Here is a 21901-nt window from a genome sequence, read left to right as displayed (position 1 = left end):
TTCCTTCCTTCTCTCCTTCTCTCTCTTCCTCCCCCTCCCTCCAGCCCCCCACTTTCTTTTTTTTTTTCAATCTCCATACTAGTTATAAGTCTGTTCTGTCTATTTCCTCATGAGTTAGTCTTGACAGATTGCATGTTTCTGGGTATGTTTGTTGTATGTTGTAGGTTATCGAGTTTGTTGGCAATGATAGTCTCTTATGATCCTTTTTATTCCTTTTATTCATTTGAAGTTGTCTTTTTTCTTACTGAAAGTTTTTTTTTTTTTTAAGATGGGCACAGTACCTTTATTTTATTTATTTATGGGCTGCTGAGGTTCAAACCCAATGCCCCATGCATGCAAGACAAACGTTCCACCATTGAGCTACAACCCCAGCCCACTAAAAGTTTGTTTTTAATCTTGTCAAAAAACCATCTCTTAGTTTTTGTTGAGTTGTACATTGATTTTCTAGTCTCTATCTTGTTTATTTCTGTTCTAATTTTTACTGTTTCCATCCTAATAACAACTTGGGGTTGATTTATTCTTCTCCTAACCTCTTGGTGTTTACAGTTAGTTTGTTTATTTCAGATATTTCTTCTTTTTAAATGTAGACATTTATTACAATAAAATTCCCTCTGAAGACTGCTTTTGCTGTATCCCAGGAATTTTGGTATTTTTATTTGTAAAACAACTTTTGTAGACTTAAACTATTGGTGTTTTCATTTGTGAGTTGAATCATGCAAGTCAGGGACCCTCTATAGTTGGATCCTTTTTAATCAGTTCAGGTACTTTACGTCTTTTGGAGAGTTTAAGTTACTTAATTGTTGATAGAGTAAGATTTACTGTGTCAATTTGATAATTGTTATTTTTAAAGTTCCTTTGTCCATCCCTTTCTTACTTACTGTGTACCTTTGTGTTTTTTGGATTTTTATTTTGATATTGTTTTATTTCATTGTCCTTTTTGTTCTTGTAACTTCTATAAGTCTTTTTTTTCCTATGGTTACCTTGGGATTTACTGAAAATACAATTATAACGATATAGTTTAAGCTAATAACAAATCCAATCATATCCAAAGACTCTAGTTATCCCCTCATTTTATGTGATTGTCACAGTTTGCATGTATTCATGTTGTAAAAATGCAGGAAAAACTAAGAATTATTTCCAGTGGTCTGTATTCATGTTCACTGTTTCATCTGTTTCATGTTTAGTCTACTTGATCTGGTCTGCTGTCAAACCTCTCTAGTGAATTTTTCAGTACAGTTATTGTGCTCTTGAGCTCCATGGTTTCTATTTTTTTAAAAAGAAATTTTCCATCTCTGTTGGAATTCTCACTTTGTTCATGTATTGTTTTTGACTTCAGTGAGAATATTTAACATTTTAGTTTTAGTTATTTTAAATAGTTTTGTCTTTTAACTTTCATACTAGAATTAAAAGTGATTTGAGCAGGCTCAGTGGAGCATGTGTAATCCCAGTTACTCAAAAGACTGACGCAGGAGTATTCTAAGTTTGAGGCTGGCTGTGGCAAGTTAGCAAAACTGTGTCTTAAAATTAAAAGGGCTGGGGATAAGCTTTGTGGTAGAGCTCCCCTGGCTTCAATCCCCAGTACCACCAAAGAGGGGAAAAAGTGATCCACTCCCATTACAGTAGTACATAATTCTATGTCTGATGATTGATTGATTTGCACTGGGGATTGAGCCCGCAAGTGCTTTACCGCTGATCTCTTTGAGACAGGATCTCATTAAGTTGTTGAAGGCCTTGTACCAATTTGCAGTCCTACTAGAAATGTATGAGTGTATCCTTTTCCCCACATCCTCCTCAACATTTATTGTTACTTGTATTCTTAATAATTGCCATTCTGACTGGAATAAGATGAAATCGCAGTGTAGTTTTAATTTGCATTTCTGTAATTGCAAGAGATGTTGAACATTTTTTCATACACTTGTTGATTGATTGTATTTCTTCTGTGAAGTGTCTGTTCAGTTCCTTTGCCCATTTATTGATTAGGTTACTTGGGTTTTTTGGTGTTCTGTGGTTTGAATTCTTTATATATTTTGGAGATTAATGTTCTATCTGAGGTGCAGGTAGCAAAGTTTTTTTCTCCCATTCTGTAGGCTCTCTTTTCACATTCTTGATTGTTAACTTTGCTGTGAAGAAGTTTTTTAGTTTGGTACCATCCTATTTATTGATTCTTGATTTTTACTTCTTGTGCTTTAGGAGTCTTGTTTAAGAAGTTGGTTCCTAAGCCAACACGATGGAGAGTTGGGCCTACTTTTTTTTTCTAGTAGGCACAGGGTCTCTTTTCTAATACTTAGGTCCTTGATCCACTTTGAGTTGAGTTTTGTGCAGGGTGAGAAATAGAGGTTTAATTTCATTTTTCTACATATGGATTTCCAGTTTTCCCAGCACCAATTGTTGAAGAGGCTATGTCTTCTCCAACGTATGTTTATGGCACCATTGTCTAGTATGAGATAACTGTATTTATGTGGGTTTGTCTCTTTACCATTGGTCTATATATCTGTTTTGGTGCCAATACCATGCCAATTTTGTTACTGTATCATAGTAAATAACTTAAGGTTGTGGTATTGTGATGCCTCTTGCTTCACTTTTCTTAATAAGGATTGCTTTTAGCCTGTAAGACTTCTGCTGACAAAAATAATCTGCTGATAGTCTTATGAGGGTTCCCTGTCCCAAGTTGTTTTCCTCCTGCTTGTTTTTCTTTCTGTCTTTAACATTGGACAGTTTGATCATAGAGTTTCTCATTGTGAATTGCTTTGGATTCTTCCTATTTGATGCCCTTTGGAATCTTCTTGGATTCCTTCCCTAGATTTGTGGAATTTTTAGTTATTATTTCTTATATAATATACTTTCTGATTCTGTCTTCTTCTGTAATCGGTTCACTTGATGTGTCCTATCCATCCCTTAAGTTTTCTTTATTCTTTTTTATTCTCTTCTCTGAATTATTTCCAGTGAAGTGTTTTCATGTTCATCGGCCCTTTCATCAACTTGATCTAGTCTGCTGTCAAACCTCTCTAGTGAATTTTTCAGTGCAGTTGTGTTCTTGAGCTCCATAGTTGGTTTGTTCAAAAAATTCTTTTTTTTCCTCTCTACTGAAATTCTCACTTTGTTTATGTATTGTTCTCTTGACTTCAGTGAATATTTTCATGGCAGTTATTTTGAATTCTGAATCAAATAAATAATATTCTTATTTCATTAGGATCATTTTCTGGAGGCATAGTTTGTTCCTTGGCTGAGAACGTCTCTGCCTGACTCTTCATTCCCTTGGTTTCCTGTGTTGGTGTCTGTGTTCTAGATGAAGGAGAACCTCCTGTGCTCTTCTCTGATTGGCCTTGTAGAGAGAAGCTTTCCATCAGTATGCTTGGCCAGAGTTTCTGGGGTGTCCCTCCAATTCTTTCTCTCCTCAGAGCGAGGAAGGAAGCTGTAGGGTTTTGTCTACTCACACACTAAAGAGCCAGGGGTGCCGGGGAGCTACAGTATTTACCACTTCAAACTGCCAACTCCATTTTCCCTCAGGCAGCTTAAATGTGCTGGTCCCATCAGAGCTCCATGACTGGAAAGACCAGCCAGTTCTCTGGGGAGCCCTTCAGGAAAGTTGATACACATGGATTATGCCTTTCCTCTCCTGGGAGGTAGGGGCTCTCTTCTTGATCCCATGGCCCTATATTGGGGTTAGAGATTCTGGCAAGAGTGTTCCAGATATATTCCTGCCAGCTTCAGTGACTCTGACTTTACATTTGTGGCTGAATGTGGAATCTTTCACTTCTTTTCTCGATTTCTCACAGAGGAAATTTCTCCATGAGATGTTGCTGGATTGATGTTAGTGGAGAGAGGAGAGACTAGGGCTTCCTATTCCTCCATCTCTTTTATTGCTCTTTTGTGTTTTTACTCTGACTGATTCAAGAAATACTTTTTCTTCTCTTACTGTAGTATTTTTTTAAAGACAATTTTATATTTGTTGAAATTGTAAAAAATTTAGGTTGTATTATATAAATCCTGTTCAATTTCATATCCTGGTAATTAATTTCTTTTACATTCCACAGAAGTATCTACAGCAGATTGGAAAGTTAAAAAAAAAAAAAAAAAAGGATTCCCTTGCCACAGATGGTTTGAGAAGCATTGAGTTATGGGTGGAGCAAGGGTTTTTTTCCTGTGTTCTTTTTGATTCTGTTTTTTAAAAAGATAGTTTACATATCATTAAAATCACCCAGTTAAAGTATTTTTAGTGTATTCACAAGGTTGTACAACCATCACCATAATCTCATTTCAGAACATTTTTATCACCCTTCCACTCTCTGCTGTTCTTCCAACCTAGGCAACCACTGATCTTCCCCACCCTACCCCCGTGTGTGTGTGTGTGTGTGTGTGTGTGTGTCTGTCTGTCTGTCTGTCTAGTCTTCCCATTTCACATAAATGGGATCATATGTCATCTTTTGTGACTGACTTTTTAAGTATTAACATTTTCAAGACTTATCTGTGTTGTAGCATATATCAGTACTTCATTCCTTTTTATGGATGATTGATGTTTCATTGTATTTTTATACCAATTTTTGGTCATTCACCTGTTCATGGACATTCGTATTGTTCCCTTTTTTGGCTATCATAAACGATATTATGAAAATTTGTGTATAAGTTTTATGCATATATTTTCAATTCTCTTGATTATATAGTTAGTAAAAAAATTGCTGGGTCATATGGTAACTCTATATTTAACTTTCTGAGAAACTGCCAAATAGTTTTGCAAAGCAGCTGTACCATTTTACATTCTCATCAACAATGTGTCAGAGTTCCAGTTCTCCACATTCTTGCTAGCTCTTGTTATTGTCTTTTTGATTGTAGTCATCCTAGTGGGTGTAAAGTGCTAGCTCATTGTCGTTTTGATTTGCGTGTCCCTACTGGCTAATGATGTTGAACATTTTTTCATGTGCTTATTGGCCATCTGTATTTCTTCTTTAGAGAAATGTCTGTTCAAATCCTTTGTCCATCCAGGCGCAGTGGCACTCGCTTGTAATCCCAGTGACACAGGAGGCTGAGACCAAAAAAAAAAAAAAAAAAAACCACAATTTTTTTTGCATTTAAAAATCTAGATATTTAAATGGAATTTTAAAATTTTTAAATGTATTCTTAAATGGAATTACCTTTAGCCCTAATTGTTGTAAGAGTTAAGTCCCTTGGCCAGCTAGATTTGATGGTTTGTAGATACTTTATCCCTTTCTGTGGGTGTAGTCTTTTTAATTTCTTTATGGTTTCTTCTGAAGCACAAAGGGATTTGTTTTTGTTTTGGTTCTGGAGAATAAACAGTGAGCTAAGTCCCCAGGCCCTTTTTATTTTTTATTTTGAGACAGGGTCTTGCCACGTTGCTGAGGGTCTCTGTAAATTGTCCAGGCTGGCCTCAAACTTGTGATTCTCTTGCCTCAGCCTCTCAAATTGCTGGATTACAGGCGTGCGCCACCACAGCTACAAATGGCAGAAGTTTTAGTTTGATGTGACTTACCTTGTTGATTACTAGATACTTTTGTATTTCTGTAAACATCCTTGAGCTTTGTTCTGGGGTGCAGTTATTGGAAATGGTTCCATCCTTTCGGATTTGCTTTTTGGGGTTGTTAGGTTAGCAGTTTGTTAGTCCTTGGGCTCTCAGCTTTGCCTTCTTTTTTTCATTGAGTGTTTTGGGCTTCACTTGTGTTCCTCTTCTCTGTGCCGTGGCTGGGCATTAGTCTCAAGGCAGACACTTTCGAAGCTTCTGGGACTGACTTCTTTTGGTTTTTGCTCTCAGAGGCAATTGTTTTTGTTCTTTAATATCCAGGGTCTTGAAAACCATTGTTGCATGTGTTTTATCTGTTGTTGTTGCTTTTCTGGCCCCTATTACTCCCTCTTTCCCAGAAATGGAATTTCTTTTGTATTTCTGAACTTGGTGAGTGGCACTGCCAGTTACCTATTTGCTGTATTCAGAAACCTGGGAATTACCTTTGGCCCTTCCTTTTACCTTATTTTACATATTAGATTATCAAGTCCCACAGAATCTGCCCTTTCTAACCTACCTCTTGGCCACTGCGTCGATTCAGGCTCTCGTTCATTGCTCTCTTGCCAATTTGGTCAACTTTCTGGCCCTTCAGTCCTTCTTCGTACTACTTGCAGTGGTGTTTCTAAAACAAAAATGTGTTCTGATCTCTCTCCACTTCAGATCCTTCAGTGACTCTCGGTGTCTTCCCGTGTCACTGCAGATGCAGTCCCAGCACGTGGCATACACAGGCTTTTCTGGCATGGTCTCTGCCCTTCGTCCTTCCTCCTCACACTTTCCCTTGTTTGGGCCATAATGAAGCACTATAATCCTCTGAAGACCCTAGCTCTTCTGTACTCCTGCACCTTCACACACCACAGTCTGCTGGGAACACTGGGCTTTTTCCAGCTTCCCCGAGCCTCCGTCCACCAGACCCCTTTCAAATGTCACCTCTTGCCACTGTTTCCTTGCCCTCCTGCCCCACCCTGTTGTTGACTACTCTCCTTTGTTCCTCCGGACTCTGTACATAATCCTGTCGTGACACTTATATTATATTGTAATTGCTATTTCTGGACTGTTCTCCACCATAGAAATGATGGCCATTTTCTAGGGATGATCCTGGGCTATCTAGGGATTATTTAGCTAGAAAGGGATGCAAAATTTGGAGTAGAATCATGATTTCCAGTATCAAAACTCATACTAATTGAAGGAAATAATGAAATAATGCAAAATAGTTGAGGTACTTAACATCATTTTCATCTGATTTTACCACATTGAATTGAGACCTAAGACTGGGTACAGTTTGGTCTGTATTCACTCTCACAACCAAGATGAAATTGCACAAAGGAATAATGTCTGAAAAAAAAATAATTGTTTTAAAGTGATAGGAGTCTCAAGTATTGGTAACCAAAAAGCAAGTGGGAAAAATCACACTGACAGTATTTAACAGAAAACCAATGAAAATATCTGATGAAAGCAATCTATGGATGTATGTGAAGTCAATCATTTTATTACAGGAGAAATGAACTAGACCTAGCTATATAATCTAATCAATTTAGAATATATAAAACATATGCATGTTTGCCCTTAAGAAGATTGGGGCTTCGCAGTGCTGCTTTTTGGCAGATGTTCTGAGGGCCTAATGAAGATAGGTAGTTCCCCCTTATGGATAGTCTCATGAAGGAAAAAGAGTATTAAAGAGTTGAGTTAGTTTCTTTTTGTTTTAATATTTAATTTTTAGTTTTTGGTGGACACAACATCTTTATTTTATTTTTTATGTGGTGCTGAGGATCGAACCCAGCGCCCTGCGCATGCCAGGCGAGCACACTACCGCTTGAGCCACATCCCCAGCCCTAGTTTCTTTCTTTCCATTAGTTAAAGTTGATCATATTTGATGATATTGCCATGGCATCATCTTATACCAGTGCAGGTAAAATTTGCCCCACTGTATTAGTCAGTGTTTTCAAGAGAGAAAAAGGGAGGGATGGAGACTGGCCAGACCAGATCTGCAGTGTGGACCAACATGCTTGAGACTCAGGAGGGCCAGTGATGCAGGTCTGTGCGCAGCCTGCTGTCCAGCGAATTGAGACCTAAGACTGGATACAGTCCTCAACGGACTGCAGTCTGCTGCTCAGAGTTCACTGACTTAAATGTTAATTTCATCTAAAAATACCTTCCAAGTTGACATTAAATAACCATCCCACCTACCAAGAAGTAAAATGAGTAATTGGTTGTGTTCACAAAACTGTTAACTGCACAGCCCCATCACATCGTTTTGTAATCCTCTTGGATTTTATGGAAAACAATTATGATTTTTTTATTAACATTAATCAGTGGGATCTAAGAGATACTTGTGAATGGAATGAGGCCTCCTTTTTTCCAGCAGAAGCAATAAAAACCTCATTTTTTTTTTGTTTGAAACCATCAAAAAGATATCACTGACATTTTAGGATCTTGGTCTGTAAAGGATTCACAGAGATCCTTTCTGGTCCTTCATTAGTGACTTTTGTTTTTTTAATTCCCTAATTGGTATGCTGGTTTCAGGAACAGCTGGGGACCTCTTTGAACCAGCCATCTGCACAGGGAGACAATCCCCAGGACGGTTTTATTTGCTTGGATTAGCCCAGGCACATCCAGAGCAACTGCACCTCAGTGTGTTTCAGCCTTGTGGGGCCCTTGGCTTTGTTCCTCTGCAAGGCCATGCTTTTTCTGATGGTGTCATAACATCACTACCAACAAGAAATTCCATATTATTCTTGGTCATGGGATCAGTTTGAATCCAGTCAGAGGGTAGAAACCACACAGTAGATTAAATGGGGGGGGGGGAGTTTAATATAAAGCATTACTAAACTCTAAGAAATTAGTGACTGTACGATATAAGGAAATTCTTTTTGGGGTTCCCTGGCCCCAGGAGAGTACCCCAGGAAGAAAGACAGACTTGGAATTAGTCTCCTCCCTGAGATTAGGGTTCACACTTCACTAGAGAAGGTGTAGTTCAACCCGCATGGTAGCAAGAAATTTGCCGGTTTGTCCGGGCTCTCTTGGTCTGCAGTTGCTTGGCAAGCAGGAAGCAACTCTCTCAAGTTCAGGGTGGCACAGGCAATAGGCAGCTGGTGGAGTGGCTGAGTAGAGAGAGAGCAGAAGCTTGGTGTGTGGGCAGGAGGCTTTTGTAATACTGATTTCCATGTGGTGAGGCCAGGCCAGGTCTGTAAATTTGCCAAGGAACTGAATGTCCTAGGTGCATGGCTGAAATAGAGCTACCCTTCACCCTCGCAGCAGCCATCAGTGGGAGAACCCCTTCCTCCCTAAGGGTCCCTCCAGCACCCTCTACCCACACATGTGTAAAGGCAACAGGCTTAAGGAGTTCTGCCCATTGTGGCAGAGCATACGTGTTAGGGAAAAGTTGGAGCTGAGGGCCACACAGCCAGTGCATTCCTAATCTTGCCATGTCTGGACCCCTCCCCTTTTTTTCTCTTTACTATTCAATATCAGCTGTGGCCTGACTCCCTCCATGGATTTTTACACCCTGACTACTGTGATGAAGAACTAGTCTAAGAACAATGCTCTAAATTGAGTTTTGGTGCCATAATCTGAGCCTCCTTATTCCCATTCACTAATAGTTAAATGGGTTGTGAAAGTAGAGATGCTATTTAGCTGTTACATATTAATTTGTTACTTTTTACCCCTAATTCTTGGGATTTCTCCAGTGGCACCCGTTTTTGAGTTGGGTAGCCTAACTATATACAGGAAGTAACTCTCCTGTATATGGAAGAAACCATTACAACTGATTAAAGGAAAAATATATGTGTATTTTCTCTGATTATATTTTTGATATAATTTATGTATATAAATATTAATAATTTGGTTTAAAATTATCTTATAGATATTTAGAAGGTTTCATTTTTATTGTGGCTAATTATTGAAAAATAAAGTTCTAGAATGCTATATTAGTTTGTATAATTTTGAAAATGAAGTTCTTGTGATAATGAACAGACACGTTACCTGCAAAAATAGTCTTTAACAAAGTTACATTTTTAAAAATTCAGTAGACATTTCCTACTGAGCTGTGCTAAGGATAAATACTTCAGATGCTTCCAGATCTTGCTTTGCTTAGATCAGGTTGTCTAGTCAGCATCCTTTTCTTGTGAATTTCTGAACTTCTCATCCTCAGATCAATAAATAAACGTGACGGATGTCTCCTACTGTCTCCCTTAGTTTAGTCTGTCGGCAGTATCCCCGCTCTGAATGAACGGCTGCTAATGACATGTTTGAGATCTGTGGAAAGCCACGGCTGTGTGCTGGTAGGAAGGCAGAGCCATGCCAGAATCGTCATGCTCCATATTCTCTGCTTTTGCTGTGCTCCGTAGGGATCTTTGTTCCCACATGGATTTTTCAGACTACAGGTTTAGAAATCTGTTGTCCAGTCTGGTGACTCAGCTCATGCATGGTCATTTTGCAGAGAAAGGTAAGAGGTTGAGATGGTCTCATAAAATGTAAGGTCAAGGCTTATTACAAAAAAATCAAAGATATGCTTTTCATTTTTATTAACCACCATCAAAAGGGTGTGGTGTTCATGCAGCTTTTCTCACCTTGTAATGATGGTAGCTTCTACATTCAGCCACGTCCCCATTTATTCCTCTTTCCCTCCATCACCTTTCTGAATGTTTTCCTGCACTGCAAATTGCAGACAATTACTACATTCCGGTTGAGTCTCTGTGAACTCTCTCAGCAGCTATCCTTTTTCTGAACATATGGTTTTTATGCTTCATGTCACCCCTAGTGACCCATCTCGGGGAGAAGGCACTCTCAGCTCTTTTCTAACTGGTTCCTATATTCCATTATCCCTGCAGAATAGCTTCAGACAGATAAATAGAACTTTCTAGCTTAAGTGAAAGAGATAGACACATTTACTCTATGAAATCCTAACTTGGCCGCCTGAAAGGAACTGGTAACCTAAGTCAGTTCTCATTCTCCTTCCTGCAATCCCCTGCATGGCCTGTTTAGCTACACATCCATCATCGGAGTGATTCTGAGGGCTCTGGCTAGAACGGGGCTCTTCCAACTGGACTTGTCTATGTCTACTGGACTTAAGGGGTTCCATTGTGCCAGTTTATTCAGCAGAGCAACCTTTGCTGTGTCGACCTCCCACAGCAGAGGAAGGGTTTTGCTCTTTCCAGATTATCTGAGTGGTAAGGCTGGTCGTGGTCGAGGAAGAGCCCTGTACTCCAGCCAGGCTGCTCACCTCCCCGTCCCTCAGACACCCCACACTCCCTGCCCCCTGAGTTTTAGCACAAGGCATGCCATGCTGCTTTCTCTTGTTGGTCCTAGCTCTCCTTCAGTGGACATTCCGTGTTTTCTATGGAGCCTTCTCCAGCCCTTCTAGCCCTCACTTTTCCCTGAACTCTTAGCACTATGGGACCTCGGTACCTACAACTTAATATTTATCTTTCCCTTTGTGGTGCTGTGGATATTTTTGTGGCCCAAACTGGATTGTAAGTGGGATGGGTTTTATATTTGTTCTCGTTCCCCTAGTTGTTCTCTGGCAGCTTCTCGTTAAAATACTCAATAGTTTGTTGCATGTATCTGTTGGTCCCTTAAAGCAGAAGACTTGGGTTCAGGTGTGACTAAACATGGTTTTAAAAGCATAGAGCACTCATTGTTCTCGTTACTAATTGGCTACAGTGGGTTCGTAAGTGCGACAGCTAGCATCTCTATTTTTGACTTATGGTTCTTACGGAAATGTCCTCTTTAAGGCACGTGCTGCCACACTTCAGGGTGCTAAAATGTGGCCTGGGTTATAGAAGTCTCTTGGTAAAGGGCTCCTGCCCTGAACAGCTGCTTGGAGGCACTTTCTTCCACCTCCTTCATTCCGTCTCTTACCTCCTTGATGTCAGTCCAGACCTGGTGTGACCCCGGGAGGAGGGCAACAGCTTGGCTGTTGAGGGCTGCATGCTCCTGTCCCCTCCACCGTCATCTCAGTCTGTCCCCTCCTGGCTCATTGTGCTTTGGCCACTCTGGGCCTTCCCCCTTTCTTTGCCTATTTAACTCTACTCCGTCCTGAGTGAGATGCACTAATTATGGTCTCCTTAGGGAGGGCTTCCCCAGCTTCCAGCCCCATATCCAAATCAAGCATCCCAAGTCTGGATATTTTTTTTTTTAATTTTAAATTTAAGTTTACTTATTTTGTTTTTTAGTTATAGGTGGACACAATATCTTTATTTTGTTTTCATGTGGTGCTGAGGATCGAACCCAGTGCCTCACACATGGTAGGTGAGCGCTCTACCTCGGAGCCATAACCCCAGCTCTAATTTAAATTTATTTTTAACTTAAACATAAAATTATACATGTTTGTAGGGTGCCATGTTATGGTTCTGTACATGTACACATTGTGTAATATTTAAATCAGGTTAAACTTCTATTTCCACAAACTTATTTCTTCCCTTCCTCTTCCACCCCTTCCTTCTGCTGGGGATTGAACCCAAGTCCTTCTGCCTATAACTATGTGCTTTATCACCGAGCTACACCCCAGCACCTATCATTTCTTTATGGCAAAAGTGTCCAACTCTCTTCTTATACCTTTTTGAAATGTACAATACATTATTATTATCTGTAGTCACCGTGTTGTGCTGTCGCACACCAGAACTTCTTGCTCTAATTGTAGCTTAGTACTCATGGATCAGCTTCTCTCTGTCCATTCCTTCTCCCCATCTCTGGTAACCACCAATCTACTCTCACCTTCTATGAGGTCAGCTTTTTTCAATTCCTCATCTGAGTGAGGTTAGGTGGTATTTGTCTTTCTGTGGCTGACTTGTTTCACTTAATATGATGATAAATAGTTCCATCCATGTCAATGCAAAGGGCAGGATTTCTTTTTCATATGTTCTTTTTATTGTTAGTTATTGTCATTAATCTCTTACTGTGACTGATTTATAAATTAAGCTTTATTATATGCATGTATGTATGAGAAAAAAAATACAGTATTATACAGGGTTTTGTACCGTCTGTGCTATTTGCGGTTTCAGGCATCTTGGGGTTTGAGAACATATCCCTGATTGATATGGGGAAAGCACTATGTACTTCCAGAGACTGGGAGGGGCAAAGAGGCAGAGGGAAGGGTTTGGTCTTAAATAGTCCCACCTAGTAAAAGTGGGGAGTCAGGAGATGCTGACTAGTTGATGGTGCAGTATGTAAAGGCATATTATTATGCATTATGTTTGTTCATGTATTATGTACATTATTTTGTGTTACAAAGGTAATTAGTACTAGACCAACAATATTATATGACTATATTGGGGGCACAGAATCCTGAAGTGGAGAAGGTGGGTGGAGGCAGTGGCTCACAGGGAGAAGGTCCCTGCTGAGAGGAGCCATGAATTTCAGGAATTCAGCTTTGTCTCCTGAACCTGAGGTGCTGGAACCTTCTTCTGACCAGATATCTGGGTCCAGAAGACTTATCAATAGGCAACTGTAGTCACTCAGAATCTTTCTGGAATGAATGAGTGAAACAGAGTTTGTGTGCTCCATTTTGAACTACCAGTGCATGTAGCTCAGTCTTTGGCTTCTCCTCCGAAGGCTTCCAGGTGCAGGTTTCAGAGTTTCAGTCCACACGTGGCCGACTCCACAGCTCTGGGCTCCAGTGAGGCAGAACATCACCGAGGAAGGGCGCAGTAGAGGGAAGCTGCTCAGGACGAGGAAACAAGGAAGCAGAGGCCAAGTGTATAATTTTGAATCATTGATTTTTACTTGTCCTCATCACTTTTTGCCTGTCACTTTTAATGGTTTATAATTATATATCCTTTTGTGTGACAATTTGTTTAAAGTGTGTGTCCTTTCCTAGAGCATAGGATTCTGGGACTAAAGTGTGTTTTGTTTGGTCTTTTAACCGCACGTCTCTAGCTCAGTGCCTGGCACACAATGGAGGTTCAAAATATTAGTTTGAAAAATGGAATGAAAGCAGATGTAGGGTTTGGGGTAGATGATAAAGGGGGGCAGGCAGAGAACTGGGTCACAGAGGAGCTGGCAGAGGAGCCCACCCAGGCTCCTGGCTGCATTCAGTGCATTCAGACTCGAGACTTGGAAGACACAGCTTGGCAGAGGTGGCCAAATGGTGACGTGGCAAGTGTCTGGACTGGCTTGGAGAGCCCTCCAGGCAGCTCTGCCTTCTAACAACAGAAAGCATGATGGAATGTTCACAGTGTGCCAGATACTGAGTTAGTGCTAGAAAACATTTTCATGTTTGATTTTTTAACCACTCCATGAAGTAGATATCACTCTCTACTGTTATACTGGGGAAACTAAAACCATGAGAACTTGAACAACCTCATAAAGGTCAAACAGCTAATGAGCAGCAGAGTTAGTGGAATCTGGTGTCTGACTTTGCTCTGACCTCCATGATTGGCCACCTTCACAAGGTGTCTCCCGTTTTCTCCTCCACCACTGTCACGTGGCTTAAGTCAGAATACCATGCCTCAAAGTCTGCACAGCCTCCTCTTAAGTCGCATCTCTCCTTTCAGTCCATCAGTAGCTTACCAGACTAAAGGCTTAACCTCCTCCTTGTATCCTTACGACCTGGCTCATGGTGATTTTTTTTAGCAGTTTATCCTGCTACCAAAACCCAGAGCTGCTTGGCTTTGCATTTCAAACCCCATCCAGTCTCAGGCTTGCTCACAGACCTCGTCCTCCTCTGCTTAGTCCCCAGTGCTGAACTGACCAACCCAGCTCTGAAACCTGCCTGGAGCAGTTCTGCTTGCTGCCTGATACCATGTGGAATCTCCGGGAAGTCTGGGCTTCTATTCTGCTGCCTGCTGAGCACCTTGTGTACATTCCTGTAGATTACTTTTTATTTTCTGTTCAGATTTGAAAGTTCTCAGAAGTTCATTTTATTTTCCTGCAGCATTTGATTTAGTAGGATGAACATAGTAGATATTCAATAACTATTTGTTAAATAAGCTGACAAACCATGCTTTTGGTTGTCTGTCTCACTAAGGATTTGCTACACATTAATATTCCATCATAATAGAGATTTTACAATTCAAAAATGAAGTTCTTGCTTAAATTTCCAAATGGGAGCTTCAAGTGTTTTCATAGTCAAATACAAAAATATTGGTACATTCACTGCCACTGGTGTAGGATGGGGAGTCAGGCCATAACAAATACTTTGAGTTATACCAAATGCTATCTTCTTTTGCTTTTAGTCTGTGATATGCAACTCAGAGAATGATGCACATTGCAGAAATTGTTAAATAACAGTATCTATCTTGTTTTCAAAATATTGAATACTCTCAGGAATAAAATAAACATAATTGTGACACACTATTTATTTATTTGGGGAATGTACTAGGCACTGACCTCAGGGCTACTTGACCACTGAGCCACATCCCCAGCCCTATTTTGTATTTTATTCAGAGATAGGGTTTCACTGAGTTGCTTAGCACCTCACTTTTGCTGAGGTTACCTTTGAACTCTTGATCCTTCTGCCTCAGCCTTCTGAGCTGCTTGGATTACAGGCAGGAGCCACGGCACCCAGTTTGTGACCCACTATTTAAAATCTAAGATCTGAAATTTGCATACAGTTCACCTCAGGCCACTCTTCCCTTCCTTAGATTTCCTTTCTAATTATATTTTGCTTAGGCTAACATTAAAATTACTTCACAATCCCTGAGAGTGGTATATTCATGTGTCAAGGGGGACACACATTTCATGACCATAAAACTATCTGCAAAAAGCAAAGAGCTCATTTCCCTTCCAGACGATCTTTTAAGAATCAAAATACCCAACTGATTTTAATTTTAAAAAAAAAGATTAACAAGGTTTATGCAATTTCTTAAAGGGTCATATAAATTTTAGTTTATTTTCTGTATTTGTTTTGGTGTTTTGGTTTTTCTTCTCTTTGTGTTCTACAATAAAAAGAATCATCTTCAGGAAATTTATCTGCTGTGTAATTACACTGTGTTACAAATGGGAATGTTAGCTAAAGCAACTTGCAGAGAATACAGTGGCAACAACAGTGTCATCTAGACGTAGGTGTGTGTTTGCAAATGGTGTCTTCCAAGGACTGAGTCCTAGAACTGACTCCTGTGTTAATGTATGAGCTTGAGAATGTAATAATAACCTTCCTATTTTTTCTAAGAAAAAATCTTTAGTGTCTCATTGAGGCATTGGGAGAAGAGTGAGTACTATATATTATTACCAGACACAAATGGGGAAAAAATCAGGACTATTATGAATCAATACTTTAATAGTGGAAGTTACCTATGTTATGGCTTTGATTGGCTTTCGTTTGAGACAACTGAATGGGTTAAACCAGGTTTCCTGTAAAGAAAAATGTCTGAAATTTATTTTTTAGTGATCAGTCACAGTTTTTTGTGATCTTAGTCATGTTGTTTAATCAGCTTTATTATTTAGAAAGTGACTTTGGCTCCTTTAAAAATTTAACAAATTTTTTGTTTGCTGGTGTTTTTTAAAGTATATTTTAATTTCTGATCAGCAAAGTAATTGTATTTGAGATTCAGCATGACATTTCAGTATATCTACACAATGTGCTCAGAGCAGGGTAACTGGCATATCTGTCATCTCAGACACTTATCATTTCTTTGTGTTGAGAACCTCCAGAATCCTCTTTCCTAGCTATTTTGAGATAGCTGTCATCCATGCTTATGTTACTATGCTATAGAAAATTAGGGTATTCCTTCTATCCACCTGTACTCATTAACCCTCTTCCTTCCATCCCCCCTCCCTTAACCCTGCCCAGCCTCTGGTTCCACAGTATTCTGTTTTATTCTCTACTTCTATAAGATCCACTTTTTAGCTTCCATATATAATTGAGACCATGCAGTTTTTGTCTTTCTGTGCCTTACTTAACATGTCTTCCAGTTCCATTCAGGTACATGCAAATGACAGTATTTCCTTCTTTTTATGGCTCAATAATATTTCATTGTGTATATATACTGTGTTATTTTTATGGCTATTAGGTTGATTTTGTATCTTGGCTATTGAGAATAGTACTACAGTAAACATGCAAATGCAGATGTCTCTTTGATTACTGATTACCTTTCTTTTGGAGATGTATATACACTTAGTGGTGAGATTGCTGGATCATATGATTGATAGATTCCTAGTTTTGTTCTTTTTTTTCCCTCCATACTGGAAGTTGGACCCTGGGTCTCATTAGGCAAGTGCTTTACCACTGAGCTATATATCCGATCCTTATTTCTAGTTTTTGAGGAGCCTTTATACTACTTTTCATAACAGCTGTACTAATTTCATTCCCACCAACAGAGTATGAAAGTTTCCCTTTCTCTTCATGTGCACCAGCACTTTTTGATAATGGCCTTTCTCGTTATGGTTTTGATTTCCATTTTCCTGATGATTAGGCACATCAAGCATTTTTTTTTTCATATACTTATTGGTCACTTACATCTCTTCAGGTCATATCCATTTTTTAATTGGATTTTTTTGCTGTTGAGTTCCTTACATCTTCTGAATATTAATCCCTTGAATAGTTTGCATATATTTTCTCTCATCTGTAGGTTGTCTCTTCACTTTCTTGTTTCCTTTGCTGTGCAGAAGCTTTTTAATCTGATATAAGCCCATTTGCCAATTTTTGCTTGTGTCTTCTTTTTCTAGACCAATGTCCTAAAGTGTTTCTTCTGTTTTCTTCTAGTAGTTTCATTAGTTTTCAGATCTTTTTAAAGTCTTTGATACATTTTGAGTTAATTTTTGTATATGGTAAGAGATAGGGGTTCAGCTCCCTTTGAAAAGATTGAGATAAAAATAAACTTCACATAGCCAGCTGAGGGGGTGAACGCCCATTAATTCCAGCTACTTGGGAGGCTGAGGTGGGAGGATCATGAGGCCAGCCTGGGCAACTTAGCAAGACCCTGCATCAGATGAAAAAAAATATATACAAAACAACAAAACCTTCACAAATTCATTTTTTATTTATTTGTGAAATGGGTATTAAATAGTGCAATGAGGTGTAATGTTCTTCTCCTATGTATGAGCTCTGTGAGTGATTTGAATAGCTGAGATTCCACTTCTTAGGAATATTTTGAGAACAAACTTGAGAACAAGTTATTAATAAAGAGGACTAGAGCTCTTAAGAAAAAGCTGATTCTCAGATTAGGGCAGGAAGAGTACAAATAAGCCAGTACTGTCCTCACACCACAATGGGGGCATGTTGAAAGGACATAGGTGCTATTTTGAAGGAGCTCTGTGTCAGTCAGCTTTCCATCACTGGGAGAAAAAAACCTGAGATAATTAACTGAAAGGAGAAAAGGTTTATTGTGTCTGTAGTATTGTTATGGAAAATACAGAAAAATATGGAAAATTATGGCCCTGGAAAGAGACAAGCAGCCCTTGGAGATGTAGGAGAGCAAGGATTATTCTGCACTGGTGCAGGCTCAGCGGAGTCCTTTCAGAAAGCTGAGCACAGCCCTTTGTTCTTGGTATCTTTTATACAGAACAGATTTCTGGGTTTCAGGACTTTGCTACGCAGGTAATCTTGATGTCTCCCCCTTTCTCCAGGCAGCTCTGGTTCCTGCCGTGGCTGCTGAGCAAGCATGATTACAGAAGCAGAAACTAGCAGGTTGCAGCTATTAGCAGAGATGAGAAGGAGCATCTTGGGGAGGAGTTGCTGCTTCAGTTTCAGAGATTGGAGTCCATGGTTGGTTGGTTATGTTGCTTTGGGGCCTGTGGTGAAGCAGAATGTCATGGTGGGGAGCCCATGGCGGGACAGAGCTGCTCACCTCCTGGCAGCTAGAAAGCAAAGAGAGAGGAAGGATTCAGGGTCCCCATATTCCTCGAAAGGCATGTCCCCATGACCTTCCACTAGGCCCCATCTCCCAGTAGTGCCACAGGCCAGGAACCAAGCCCTCAACACATAACCTTTTGGGGGCATTCAAGATCCAAACTGTAACAAGCTCCCAAGAGCAAAATCTGGCATGATTTGAGCAACAAAATAAATGAGAGTAATGAGTAGCAAATTCATGGAATAAAACATCTATGAGTCTGTGCTTACATAAATAATTGAATAAATGGAGAAGGAGCAGCTGTTAGTGCTTATGTAGAATTCTAATTATTAAATACAGAAGGAATTACGGAAATAGAAACACCATTTTAATGATGGTGGCCACCACTATTATAATAATGATTGCAGGCAGGGTCCACCTGTGCTTGCTAAAGTTACTGGGTGAAAGCATAATGGGATATTTTTATAGTTTCAAAATATCTCTTACAAAGAGAAAAACGAACTTTGTAATGGAGAAACCTAGATACCAGGTCAAGCATTACATAACCTGCAATGGGGTGTATCGACTGCACCTCCTGATACAATGCACTGGTGGAAAAGGGTGTTACAACATGAGTTCTGTGGTGTTTTTTTCCTTCTATTGTTTGTTTTTTATTTTGAAAAATTTATAGATTCATGTACAATTTTGTGAAAAATAGTGTTTCCTTGTCCCCTTTATCCAATTTCCCCCATTGGTAAGTAAGTTACAAAACAGTAGTGCAGTGTGACAGCCGGGTATTAGCATCAAAACAGCCGAGATAAAGAACTTTTCCATCACCAAAAGAGCCCTCTTGCTGCTCTAAGGGGGAGCCACACCCCCTTTTTATTTTTTAATTGGATTGTTCATCTCATTAGTGTAAGAATTTTTTTCTATATTCAGTTTCTTCCCACAGTCTATGAATATACTGAGTTAATTTGTTAAAAGTTTTAAAATTGTGGTAAGTATGTGTATTTGCCATCTTGACCATTTTTCAGTGTACACAGTTCAGAGGTACCTTGTCACAGCTGTCCATCTCCACAGTTCTTTGTCTTGCAAACTGGAAACACCCATTAAACAACTCCCCATGCTTCTTATGCCCCAGCCCTGGAAAACAGCATTGACCGTCTGACTTTATGAATTTGACAACTCTGGGAACCTCAGAAAGTGGAGTCATACAGTATTTATTTGCTGTGGCTTATTTCACTTAGCATAATTTTCCTCAGGATTCATCCATGTTGTGTCATGTGTTAGAATTTCCTTCCATTTAAAGGTAGAATAATATTCTGTTTTATATGTGTGTGTATATCCTGTTCACCTGTTGGATGTACTTGGGTTGCATTCACCCTTTGGTGAATTGTAAATAATACTACGATGAGCAAATACCTCTTTGAGACCCTGCTTTAATTTCTTTTGAATATATGCCCAGAGGTGGAATTTCTGGAGCATAAACAGTCTATGGATTTTTTTACTCTCATTTTATTTTCTTGAAGGCTGGACTCTGATTATCTTTACTGTTTAGATGTTTAAGTTTTAAAAGTTCTCATTCATCTATTCTTTAAATAACATAATAAACTCTTAATTAAGAATGCTGTTTAGAGTATGGTTATTGAATTTCCTGACTAAATGTCCAGAAACTCTTTTGTTTTGGTCCTTACTATTGAACTGTGTTAGTTCATTTTACTCTTCTCAAGTACAGTAGGATGGACAGAATTGAATCCCCGATAATTTGTAACACTTCACTTGCAACAGTAATAGTTGTGAACATGTGGTGTACCACAGGGTGTACCACAGGGGCAGAAGTTTTGAGGGGAGTGAACAAAATATTAACCCCTCTACACTGTAGAAAACTAAACCCTTGATGTGAGGTGGTGGTGGTTTTTTTTTTTTTTTTTTGTCACTGCTGGGGATGGAACCCAGGGCCCCACTCATGCTAGGCAAGTGCTCTACCACTGAGCTATGTCCCCAATCCTATTTTGTTTTTATCCTTCAATGTGCACATAAGCAAATCAAACACATGATTAGCTTATACAGGAAAAGTGGTTACCAGACTTTATTTCCCACATGGTCTCTACTGTTCTTTACTTCTCTTTCATCTTCTTTGCATCTGTACCTCAGGTCATGGCTGTCACCCTAGCTGAATAAGCATATTTAACAGACGTCCCTTACACGAGGAATGGAGTCTGCAGTGCGGGGCACGCCTTCCTTTCCCAGTTGCATTTCTCTTTCCTTTACTACCTGTCGTGGTCACTTCAGACTGTTGTAATGAAGTGCTATAGATTAGGTAACTTTATCAGCACTTTTTCCCTCACAGCCTGGAAGCTGGGAAGTCCAAGATCAAGAGTCTGGCAGGTTCAGTGTCCAGCGAGGCGCAGGTCCTGGCTTGCAGATCCTGAATTGGCACCAGGGGAAAGCGGGGGGAGCTCTGGTCTCTTCCTCTTGTTATAAGGGCCTTTGATTCGTCATGCCGGCTTTACCCTCTGGCCCTCATCTAAACCCGCTGGCCTCTAAAGGCCCCACCTCCACTCCCATCACACTGGGAACAGGGAATGTCAGCATTTGAAATTGGGGGGCAGGGGGCACAACATTCAGCCCATAGCACTATACCTCATAACAGAAAAAAAGAGCTTTGGGGGAGAGGGGACTGAGAAAGAAGAAAAACCGAGAGGAGAAAGACCAAAGTATGAAGAAGCGCAATAGAGGGAAAAGAAAAGGAGAAGGGCGCGGGGGACTCGGCCAGAACAGCAGAAGGAGGTTGGGAAGGCCCAAGGCCAGGCCTCACCGCCTCCATCTCTGGACTAAATGCAGCCTTGTTCCTTCAGGGTCTGAGGAGGGTTATGAAAGGCAGGAATGCTCTGCCAGTGTCCTCTAGGGCTGTGACAAGATAGCTAAGCCAGAAGTCCCTTAGGTGGAATGAACTTAATCAGCTTTCTGGGGCAAGCATCTGTCCACTGAGCCAGACACAGCCTCAAAGCCCCAGAACCTCTGGCCCAGAGTCGAGGAAACCAAACCTGCATTCCAGTCAATTCCAGTCATGTGGATCAACACTCTGCAGGCAGGAGAGGGTAGTCCCACATCTCTTCTCTCTTCCGTCCTGTCCCCATACACACCTCTAACTGGAGAATCTGCAAGAAGGCCTGAAGGTCCACCTCCTTCCTCTCCGCAGTGTCCAGAGGCAGGGGTCCTTCTGTGCCAGCTGTTAGAGCTGACCTTTCACTCTGTCTGGCAAACAGTAACGCCTTCTTTTACCGATACAGAGAAATGGAGCTACCTGGTGTATTTTAAACAGAGTTCCCAGGCAGGTGTGACTGGGTTCTTCTAACTTATATTTTTATCAGACCATAGAGTTTGAGTGATATTTGTCCAGGTTTTGAAGCTGACCTTGGGAGCCCAAAGGTGTAATGATTTTAAACATGCCTTTTCCATGCTTAAAGATGAAGATATTTTTAGAGTAAGTTAGTTACAAAGAAATTGGGGCATCTAGGGTACTTTTTTTTTTTTATACAGGAGTCAAGAAACAAAAAATATAAGCCAGGGGGGTTGATTTTAATAGATTACCTGTGGCATGGATACCACCACATTTCTGATCTGAAGTTGCCATTCTTCTATGGCTTAATTAATGTTAGAAAAAAACCTAGCCTGGGGCACG

At 40.1% G+C, this 21901-nt stretch overlaps 1 protein-coding gene across 1 annotated transcript in view; it reads left to right on the top strand.

The window, feature by feature from the left end:
• Positions 1-21901, top strand: part of CUNH3orf70 (chromosome unknown C3orf70 homolog) — a 171004-nt gene that overhangs the window by 142565 nt on the left and 6538 nt on the right. The gene's annotated exons all lie outside the window — the stretch shown is intronic.

Source organism: Marmota marmota, unplaced genomic scaffold (assembly GCF_001458135.2).
Source record: "Marmota marmota marmota unplaced genomic scaffold, marMar, whole genome shotgun sequence".
Taxonomy (NCBI): Eukaryota; Metazoa; Chordata; class Mammalia; order Rodentia; family Sciuridae; genus Marmota; species Marmota marmota.
The sequence above is the reverse complement of the archived record's forward strand: the minus strand, read 5'-3'. Positions and strand labels throughout refer to the sequence as shown.